The sequence below is a fragment of the Elephantulus edwardii genome, unplaced genomic scaffold (assembly GCF_000299155.1).
Source record: "Elephantulus edwardii isolate Elephantulus edwardi_28Jun2011 unplaced genomic scaffold, EleEdw1.0 scaffold00030, whole genome shotgun sequence".
Taxonomy (NCBI): Eukaryota; Metazoa; Chordata; class Mammalia; order Macroscelidea; family Macroscelididae; genus Elephantulus; species Elephantulus edwardii.
Genome location: NW_006399780.1, coordinates 10,910,334 through 10,920,444, shown reverse-complemented (window position 1 = coordinate 10,920,444; position 10,111 = coordinate 10,910,334). Strand labels below are relative to the sequence as shown.

The following is a 10,111-nucleotide window of genomic DNA, read 5'->3' as shown; positions in this document are numbered from 1 at the left end:
TTGTGCGGGGAGAAGGGTGCAACAATGAATGAATGGAATCCCAAAATCTCTGTAGATGTTCATTGAAATGAAAAATAAACAACCTAAATTTAAAAAAAAAAAAAAGTTCAGTGAAAGATGGAAAGACCTTCATTGAGATGGATTTACACATTGATTGCAATAACGGCCTTAATCATGGTGTAGATTGTGACAGAACACAGAATAGGGTGGGATTCCCATCTGTTGTTCATAGAGTCACTATGAGTTGGAGTCAACTCAGTGGTTTCTAACAACAGCAAGAAATGGTGGGTGTTCTCTTTTGGCTCCCTAATGTATCTACTTATATCCATTTCCTTGACTTTTCCTATAATACCTAATAACTCTCCTTTCCTCTAACCTTCTTATTCTACAATAATTCACACTGAGTTAGAAATGACTGATGGCTTAAAAATATTACACAGGAATAGTTGTAATTTTAAAAAGGCCAGAACCCTCAGGCACAGGAAAGAATACATGAAAGTAGAATTCTCTTGATCTTCAGTGTATAAGAGGAGGATACATAAGAAGGAAATAGGCTTGTGAAAACTTGAACTTATAAGGGTTTGCATACATTATCTTCACATTAGTTCAGGGTTATGTTGAAGGGTTCTTTTTGTCCTTTCCAGGATTTCTAATTGGATTTTAAATATCTTGAAAACCCTAACGTTGTTGTTGTTGTTATTGTTGCTGTTGTGATTGTTGTTGTTACGTGCTGTCAAGTCACCTACAACCCTATGGATAGCAGCTCTAAAACCTGCCCTGTCCTAAGACAGCTTTACTGATTCTGACACACCAACCCCCATTGCCCCAGTCACTGCATCAATACATCTTATCCGGGGTCTTCCTTTTCTGTGCTCTCCATCCATCCTTCCAAGAATGATGTCCTTCTCCAAGAACTGGTCCCTCCTGGTCATGTGCCCAAAGTAAGCAAGATGGAGCATCAAAATCCTAGCCTCCAAGGAAAACTTAGTTTCACCCTCTCCAAGACAGACCTATTTGCTTTCTTGGCAATCCATGGTATGTTCAAGACTCTTCTCCAGCACCACAACTCAAAGGCATAGATTCTTCTTCTGTCATCCTTAGTCAAAAGGCAATGGTTTTGGTCAGGCGCATTTTAGTCTACAGACTGAAATTGTTACTTTTTAGTACTCTGGAGAGGTCCCTGACAGCAGATTTTCTCAGTGCCATTTGTCTTCTGATTTTTTGACTGCTGGTGCCAAAAGTGTTGACTGTGGAGCTGAGCAAGCTGTAACTGTTAATAACCTCAATCTCTTTTCTATCACGATGCTGCCAATTGGCCCAGCGGTGAGAATATTTGTCTTCTTGATGTTGAGCTTCATATTCTTCAATTCAGTCTTCAATTCATATTGAAGACTACAGTCCTTGACCTTCTGCAGCAAGTGCTTCATGTTCTCCTCAGTTTCAGTAAGCAGTGTTGTGTCATCTGCATAGTGCAGGTTGTTGATGAGTCTTTCTCCAATCTTGATGCCACATTCCTCCTCATAAAGCCCACCCTCCTGAATGATCTGTTCTGCATATAGATTGAAAAGATGGGAGACAGAATGCATCCCTGATGCACTCCTTTCCTGATTTTGAAACATGTAGTGTTTTCTTGCTCTGTTCTGAGGACTGCTTCCTGGTCCAAGTATAGGTTTTGTATAAGTACAATCAAGTGTTCTAGGATTCCCGAATTTTACCAGTCTGTGGAATTATGACATATGAGCAGCATCATAAATACTACTGATTTTGTTCTTAGGGATCTAAGAAAACCATGAGTTGAAAAATTTTTTTCCACAGGGGATTATTGATCAAGATCTTGGATTTGAATCTTAGAGTGATTCCATGAACAAGCATATGGGTGAGGTCACAAGTATTCAACAAATAAAACTGGATTCTTAAAGTTTTGATGTCCTTCCTACTACTGAGATTTTAGTATCTGACTTCAGACTTATTTCAAAGAGGCTTGCATGAAACAGATGTTTATACATGTATTCAGTAGTACACTTGGTAAATTTTCTAAACCAGTTTAGAAATGACTCAAAATTGACACTGTTGTTTTTGTGTACCGTTGAGTCAGAATCAACCCATAGCTGACCCTCTGGTAGGTTTTCAGTGGCAGTAATTGCACGAAAAGAGATCGTCCATCCTTCTCCCACAGGGCAGCTGGTGGATTTAAACCATGTGCCTTCAGGACTGCAGTGCAGCTTCTTGCCACTAGGTATCAGAACTTCCCAAGAGCTAGTAGCTCAACTGTAGCAGCATTGCTCTTATTTCTATTCAGGCCTAACTCACTCGTCCATTTATCCAACTAATCATCCCTCCCTCCTTTCTATATGTGCTTCCTCATCCCACAGACTCTCAGGTAGCTACAGGAGGATAGCTCAGTGTATTTTTTTTTTCAGTGTATTTTTTGAAATAAATCAGTGAGAGACTTCATTGTTCAAAAGATTGAGCATTTATATCATGACTATTAACTCTGATCTGGAAAAGTTGTGTTGTGACCTTGAATAATTTACCAAGCACTTTATGGTTGAAATCTATGTGTAAGTTCTCAAAGAAAAAAGAAAGCTATTGAAAATAGTCTGCCCTTTCCCTGATTTATTCTGCTGTTACTTTTGCTCCCTTAAATTCTCCCATATCCATTCCACAGCTTTAGCCATGTCTTTGTTTTCCCCCCAAGTGCTTTGTGGTTTTATAAGTGTGTTTATCCTGTTCTGCTTGAGAAAAATTGTATCCCCTTAGCCTTTGTTTCCTGGTAGCATTTGCTCAGTATTTACCCAGCACATTCTAAAATGTGCCAAACAGTAAGCTAGATGCTATCAAATTTGCCATCTATCTCAGCCTCACAAGTTCTCTGAGGAATATATACTTTTAAAAAACATTCTACTTTTTTTTACATATAAGGATACAGTTGTTCAGAAAATTTAATTCTCATTTCTAATAGGTGTAAAATTGTGACTTAGATCTAGAACTATTTGACTATAAAGTCATGACTTTTTCTGTGAATGTCATTGGTCAGGGTCTCCCTTCAATGAAAAATGCATCGTAAATAAGGAATATGTGGAAATCTACCAAGATTTTGCAATTTTCACAAATTAGTGTCCTTTTTTGGAGATTCTCAGTATATGTGGGAATAATGTCTTTGTCCAAGGTGCCAGCCCTCAAGTTACACTTCATGCTTGACTTTTCTTTGGTTCATTTATCAATCTCTTTATCAACTATTTTGATATCTAGGTTTTTAGTTTGTATATATACTATGTGTGTCATTTGCTTTTCTTAAAAATTATTAGTCAGGCCAATCATGGAGCTGGATGTAATTTGTAGATTTAGTTGGTTCCAGATCTTCATGTGACAGTGGACCTGTCAGGTGAAGGACTGAGTCACAGGGATTTCAAGTAAGGGCAGTGATTTGAACTAATCTCCCTAAATTATTAGTTAAGTGTATTGCTTACTGTCACTGAATATATTATTATTGTTAATTGTTATTATATAATACTTAGTAATGAAGGGTTATTATATCTGTCATATCAATAATCAGTGTTTGGATTATTAGTGGGCTTACAATGGATAGAAAAGAGAAAGTAACAGAAAATACAATGATGGTCATGTTTATGGACTTCCTCTAATTTATATTTTGTTGTTTCAGTCTATTTATTATCATAGCTGATATCTGTAACAGCATACTTTGCTCATTAATATAATTGTATAGATTCTCATTTCCTATTATTAACAACCTGGGTTGCACAAATGATACAACCTTTCTTACTAAAAATGAAGAGAACTGTAAACACTTGCTTCCAAAGACCAGACCACAGCCATCGATGAATATTATAGCCCTTGGTAAAAGACATAATGTGAGGACAGGCAGTGTTAATGGAAGAGAGGAAGACTCTTAAGTCTCTGTCCCATAGTGACAGAGAGATGGGCTTGAACATGACAGGAATGTTAAGCATGATGCAGGAGAGGCAAAGGCTCAGATCTGTAGTTTATAGGATCCCAGCGAGTCATAGTGGACTCAACAGCATCTGACAATAGCATCACACTCATCTGCCATTGGAGACTTATATGTCATCAGGATACTGAGCAGGTTTCAGTGGAGATTCCAGAATTAAATGGACTAGGAAGAAGGCCAGGGAGCTCTGGTGGCCTGTTGGTAAGAAACTGCGGCATTCCTGAAGGCAGGCCATTGGAAAAATCAAGGATAATTGAATAATCATAGAAATGGGACAGAATTGGGCAGAATGCCATTCTCTTGTGCATAGGGTCACTATGAGTTGGAGGGCCACTCCTTGATAGCTAATACCTACAACATGTCTCCCTGATTCCATCTGTGACAATTTCATGATGCCTGTTCCCAAGTCCTGAGTGATACAGCAATTAGTTAAGTAGTTGGCTAGTCGACTCTTTGAGGGACAAGTATGTTTTTGAAAACTTTATTATACTCAATTAATCTTTAATTGTTAAAATATGTAGGGGTAAACTTTTTAACAGATGAGTCTTCAGATGGTATGATAAGAACTTCATGTATATTTTGGTACGTTCCCAACCTCACTTCTTCAAGATTGCCAGGAAATAAAATACATGGGCAAAGTTCTGCTGTAACTTAATACACAGATGGAGTGCATGTATAGACAGACGGCCCAACCTACTCAGAGACAGAAACTTCTTAACCTTTCCAATAACGACATTCATTCATTTATTCATTCAGTCACTGGCTCAGAATCATGATTTGGCTTTTACTCTGTTACAGGCACTGGAGACCGTAAGAGAAATAAAAATCCAGCCTTGTCCTTGAGAAGTTCATAGTCTAGGAAAAAAAGAGATATTAACTTTATTTTTATTTTCACAAAATTGGGTGTGAAAGGGTTGCAAGCAAAACCCCTGACTTGAAGCAGCCAAGGTGGTTGTTTTGCAGTTTCACAAGGTGAATGTCATGGTGCCTGTCCCCCTGACAAATGGCTGGCTGTTTTAAGGGCTGCCCCCAATCAGGAAGTTAATCATCCTGTGAAGAAAAAGGTAGATGACCCCCTGCTCATTCCACTGCATGAGAAAACTCAGATTTAGCCAAAGGCAGTGGGACCATTATTAAATGCGTTAATACTTAAAAAGTGCAGGGAACAGAGCCAGGAACACATAGAAAGCTGTGTTATTATTGCTGTGGGGTCTGGTATAACTCATCAGAACAACAGACCTGAATCCGGTCCCATCCTTTGCCACCCACATCATCTCTGACATACTTGAGTCTATTGCTGCAGTCACTGTGCAGTTCATCTTGCCAAGGGATTTCCTCTCTTTCACTAACTTCCCACCTTTCAAAGCATGATATCCCTGTCAGAGGAACAGCTCCCAAATAATGTGAGACAAAGTTTTGCCACCCTTGCTTCTAAGGAGCAATCTGGCTGTACTTTTTCTAAGCCATAGCTACCTGTTTGTTCTTGACAGTCCATGGGATATTCAGTACTCTTCTCCAACACCACGACTGGAACACTAGAGCACATCATCATAGATGGAATTGTCAACTCTTTCATATTATTTAGATTCATAATCAACACCCTTGGTATCAGCAGTCGGGAGATCAGAGACCTATTGCTTTGGGAAAGTCTTCTTTCAAGGACCTCTCCAAACTACCAAGGAATATTGATGTCAATTTGAAGACTAATGTGTGTCTAATTCAGGCCACAATCTTTTCAATCATTTGCTATGCATCTGAGAGCTAGATAATGAAGAAGGACATCTTTGAGCTGTACTATTATTACACTCAGGTATTTCACCATAGTCTTGGTGAAGCAAAACTGTATTTTATCACAAAACACAGCAAATATAGTTGGTAGCTTTTGATAATTACTATTGTTAGATGCCATTGAGCTTATTATGACTCATAACTACAGTATGAACAACAAACTGGAACTTTATCCCATTGGGCATGTTCGTTTACATCTCTATGATGCTCAAGATCACTGTGTCAAATACTTAGCCCATTTTTGAAAAATGATTGTCTTTTAATTATTGATCTGTAACAGTTTTTTATATATCTGGATAAAAATTTCCAAATAAAACTGGATAAAAACCTCATCAGATACAAAATTTGCAATTATTTTCTCCCATCCTTCCCACTTTCTTTATCGTGTTGTCTCTGTCTCTCTGTCTCTGTCTCTCTCTCTCTCTCTCAAGACTGGGAATACTTTATTCAAAACCCATCAGAGAAATGGATAGCTTGGGTCTGTGACAAAGTATTCATGTTTTAAAGCATAGGTAAGTAGTTGTATATGAAAGTATACACAGCTGCATACAAATTAACTGATCAGACCACAATTTTTCAATGTTTAAAACAGAATAAGCTTCTCTGTAAAAGCAGCACCTTTGTGACATTTAAATTTAGTAATCTTCTCCTTCTTTCTCGCTTTCTCCTTCAACAGTATCCACACTCACGTCCTCAGAATCCTTCTCAAGGGCAGCCAAATCCTCATGGGCCTCAGAAAACTCTCCTTCCTCCATCCCCTCACCCACGTACCGGTGAACAAAGGCATGCTTGGCATACATCAGATCAAACCTGTGGTCCAGGCGAGCCTGGGCCTCAGCAATGGCTGTGGTGTTGCTCAGCATGCACACAGCTTGCTGCACCTTGGCCAGGTCTCCACCAGGCACCACAGTGGGAAGTTGGTAATTAATACCAACCCTGAAGCCAGTGAGGCACTAGTCCACAAACTGGATGGTAAGTTTGGTCTTGATGGTGGCAATGGCAGCACTGACATCTTTGGGAACCACATCCCCACGGTACAACAGGCAGCAAGCCATGTATTAACCATGGTGAGGGACACATTTCACCATCTGGTTGGCTGGCTCAAAGCAAGCATTGGTAATCTCTGCTACAGAAAGTTGTTCATGGTAAGCTTTCTCAGCAGAGATAACAGGGACGTATGTGGCCAGAGGGAAGTGGATGTGGGGATAGGGTACAAGGTTGGTCTGAAATTCTGTTAGATTGACATTCAGGGCACCATTAAATCTGAGGGAAGCAGTGATATAGGACACAATTTGACCTATTAACCTATTCAGGTTAGTGTAGGTTGGGGCGTTCAATACCAAGGTTTCTGTGGCAGATATCATAGATGGCCTCATTGTCTACCATGAAGGCACAATCTGAGTACTCCAGGGTGGTGTGGGTGGTGAGAATGGAGTTGTAGGGCTCAACCACAGCTGTAGAAACCTGGGGGGCTGGGTAAATGGAGAATTCCAGTTTGGACTTCTTGCCATAATCAAGAGATAGGTGCTCCATCAGTAGGGATGTGAAGCCAGAACCAGTTCCCCAACCAAAGCTGTGGAAAATCAAGAAGCCCTGAAGACCCATGCACTGATCAGCCAGTTTTCTAATCTGGTCCAGAATCAAGTCAATGATCTCTTTACTGAGGTGTAGTGCCCACGGGCATAGTTGTTGGCAGCCTCCTCCTTGCCTGTGATGAGCTGCTCAGGGTGGAAGAGCTGGCAGTAGGTACCAGTGTGAACTTCATCAATGACTGTGGGTTTCAGGTCTACAAACACCACCCAGGGCACATGCTTGCCAGCACCAGTCCACTGAAGAAGGTGTTTAAGGAGTCAGCTCTTCCCGCAATGGTCTTGTCACTTGGCATCTGGCCATCAGACTGGATGCTGTGCTCCAGACAGTGGAGTTCCCAGCAGGCATTGCCAATCTGGACACCAGCCTAACTAACGTGGGTGGAGATGCATTCACACACGGTTGCTGTTTCATGGTTTCTAGGAGAAAGTGGAGAAAGAGAGGGAGGTTGTTGTTTCTTACAGCACGACTCTTAGGCAGTGAATTTAAGAAAGTCTCTACAATGTTCTTTAAAGTACAAATATTTTTCAATTTTGATGAAGCCTAATATTCTGGGTTTTTCCCCCTTTGGTTGTTTATGCATTTGATGTTATATATATTTTGAATAGGCATTTCTCCAAAGAAGATTTAAAAACAACCAATAAATACATAAAAAATAGGCAATATTATTCTGAAAAGGTGTAATAATGATGGGCATAGATCAATGGTAATTAATTTTATAAAACACAATATATGAGAATAATACTATGAAACAATGTGAATAAAGGGATGTGTGAAACGCAATGTATATAAACAAAACACAATGCATACTAAATTTGTATGCAAACCAATATAAAAGAAAAATAATTAAAAACCCACATCACTGTGTCAATCCATCTCAATGAGGGTCTTTTTCTCTTTCACTGATCCTCTATCTCTCCCACGTGATGTCTTTTTCAAGGACTAGCCCCTCCTAACAACAGTATCAAATTTTGTGAGATGAAGTTCCACCATCCTTACCTCTAAGGACCATCCTGGTTGCACTTTCTCCATGATAGATTTGTTTGTTTTTTCATCGGTCCAAGGTATATTCAATATTATTCTCCAACAGCGTAATCCAAAGTCACTGATTCTTCTCCTGCCATTCTTGTTCATTGTCTGGCTCTCAGATGCAAACTTGAGAACACCATGGCTTGGGTCAGGAGCACTTTAGTCCTGAAACTGACATTGTAGCTCTATAGCAACTAAAAAAAAGGTCCTTAACAGCAGGTTTGCCCAATGAAACATATCTTTTGTTTTTTTATTTTTCTACTTCATGGATGTTGATTGTGGATGTAGGTAAAACAAATCTTTGACAACTCCAGCCTTTTCTCCACCTATCGTGTCGTTGTCTATTGTTCCAGTTGTGTGGATTTTGTTTTCTTGATGTTGACATGTCATCCATAGTGAAGGATCCTCATATATAGTTTCACTAAAAGTATCTAGTACTAATAGAAGGAGGAGAGACCATACTATCTGTGTGAACAGCTTGCACAGATGCTTTGGGGCAAATTAGTGTGGAATATCAAGGGAGTAGAAATATGAAGGAAAATAGTAAAAGCTGAAGCTGAAATGGGAATAAAAAGCCAGGTATGAACCACCTGGAAAGTTGTATAGACTTTACTTGGTGAGAGAATATAGGCCGAAATAAATGACAATAGATCTTCACAAACAACTATTGGGAAGCCAGAAACACAGGAAGCTTCGTGCATTCCCATAGCTTTCACTTGAACACAAAGGGATATTATGCTAAGTAGAGCAGAAGATCTTACTCATTATTAAACAGACCCAATTGAGCTACCACTTGACAGTGTGCATTATTGTCAAATCAACGATTTATCTGTATTTCAAAGCATAAAAGTACGTTTCTTTTCAAAATACTTGATAATTTGGCCTTTGTGTTAATTTCTCTCAATTAGGTCTAATTAGTGTTTCTTCACCATGCCATATGTAATATTTGCTTAGCCTGGCAAGGTGATAAATTGCTTCAGTTTACTATTTTATCCCAAGGCTATTTGTAAAGGGAAGGGAAAAAAAAAGAAGTACCCTTTTAATGAATTAAGGTCCCTTAATAAAAACGGCAATCTAAACAAACCATTAAATAGAGAAGAGATGTGTCACTGCAGGCATACTCTCCAAAGTCTCTTTCATTTAAGGACAACCGCTGGTTTACAAGTTTGTGATTTTAATATAAAAATACTTATCAGGATGTAGTTGTTATATGCTGTCTTGTCAAAACTGACTCATAACTGACTCTCCAGCAGGGTTTCAGAGGCAGTAACTCACACAGGAGTTGATCGCTCATTTTTCTCCTTTGGAACAGATGTGGATTCGAACTATTTGCCTTTGGATTGGCAGCACGTGTTCTTATCTCAGATCTCCCTTATACCAGCATAAGAACCTTAAATTTGTATGCAAATATTAAATATGAATTTATCACACACTCATTTTATGCAAGTTAATAATTATTCTCTTAAAGCATTATAATAGACTCTGAGGAGGATGATGGGATTGAAAGGTGGGAAATGAATGAAACATGTTATTTTTTCCTAGAGTTTTCTAATCCTGAAAACTCACCTGCATTATTATAAACATGAATGCTAATGGACTCTGTGTTGCACTGTGGAACATATAAACCAAAGCCCATAGGAATATGGGGAGAATGGTGTTAAATTTTATAGATGAGGGAAGTATGGCAGGAAAGGGAGGATCTTAAATATGACTTTCTGGAGGAGATAAGATTTG

At 39.0% G+C, this 10,111-nt stretch overlaps 1 pseudogene; it reads right to left on the bottom strand.

Moving 5' to 3' along the window:
• Positions 1–6,393: 6,393 nt before the first annotated feature.
• Positions 6,394–7,736, bottom strand: LOC102874790 (annotated as a pseudogene).
• Positions 7,737–10,111: the final 2,375 nt, after the last annotated feature.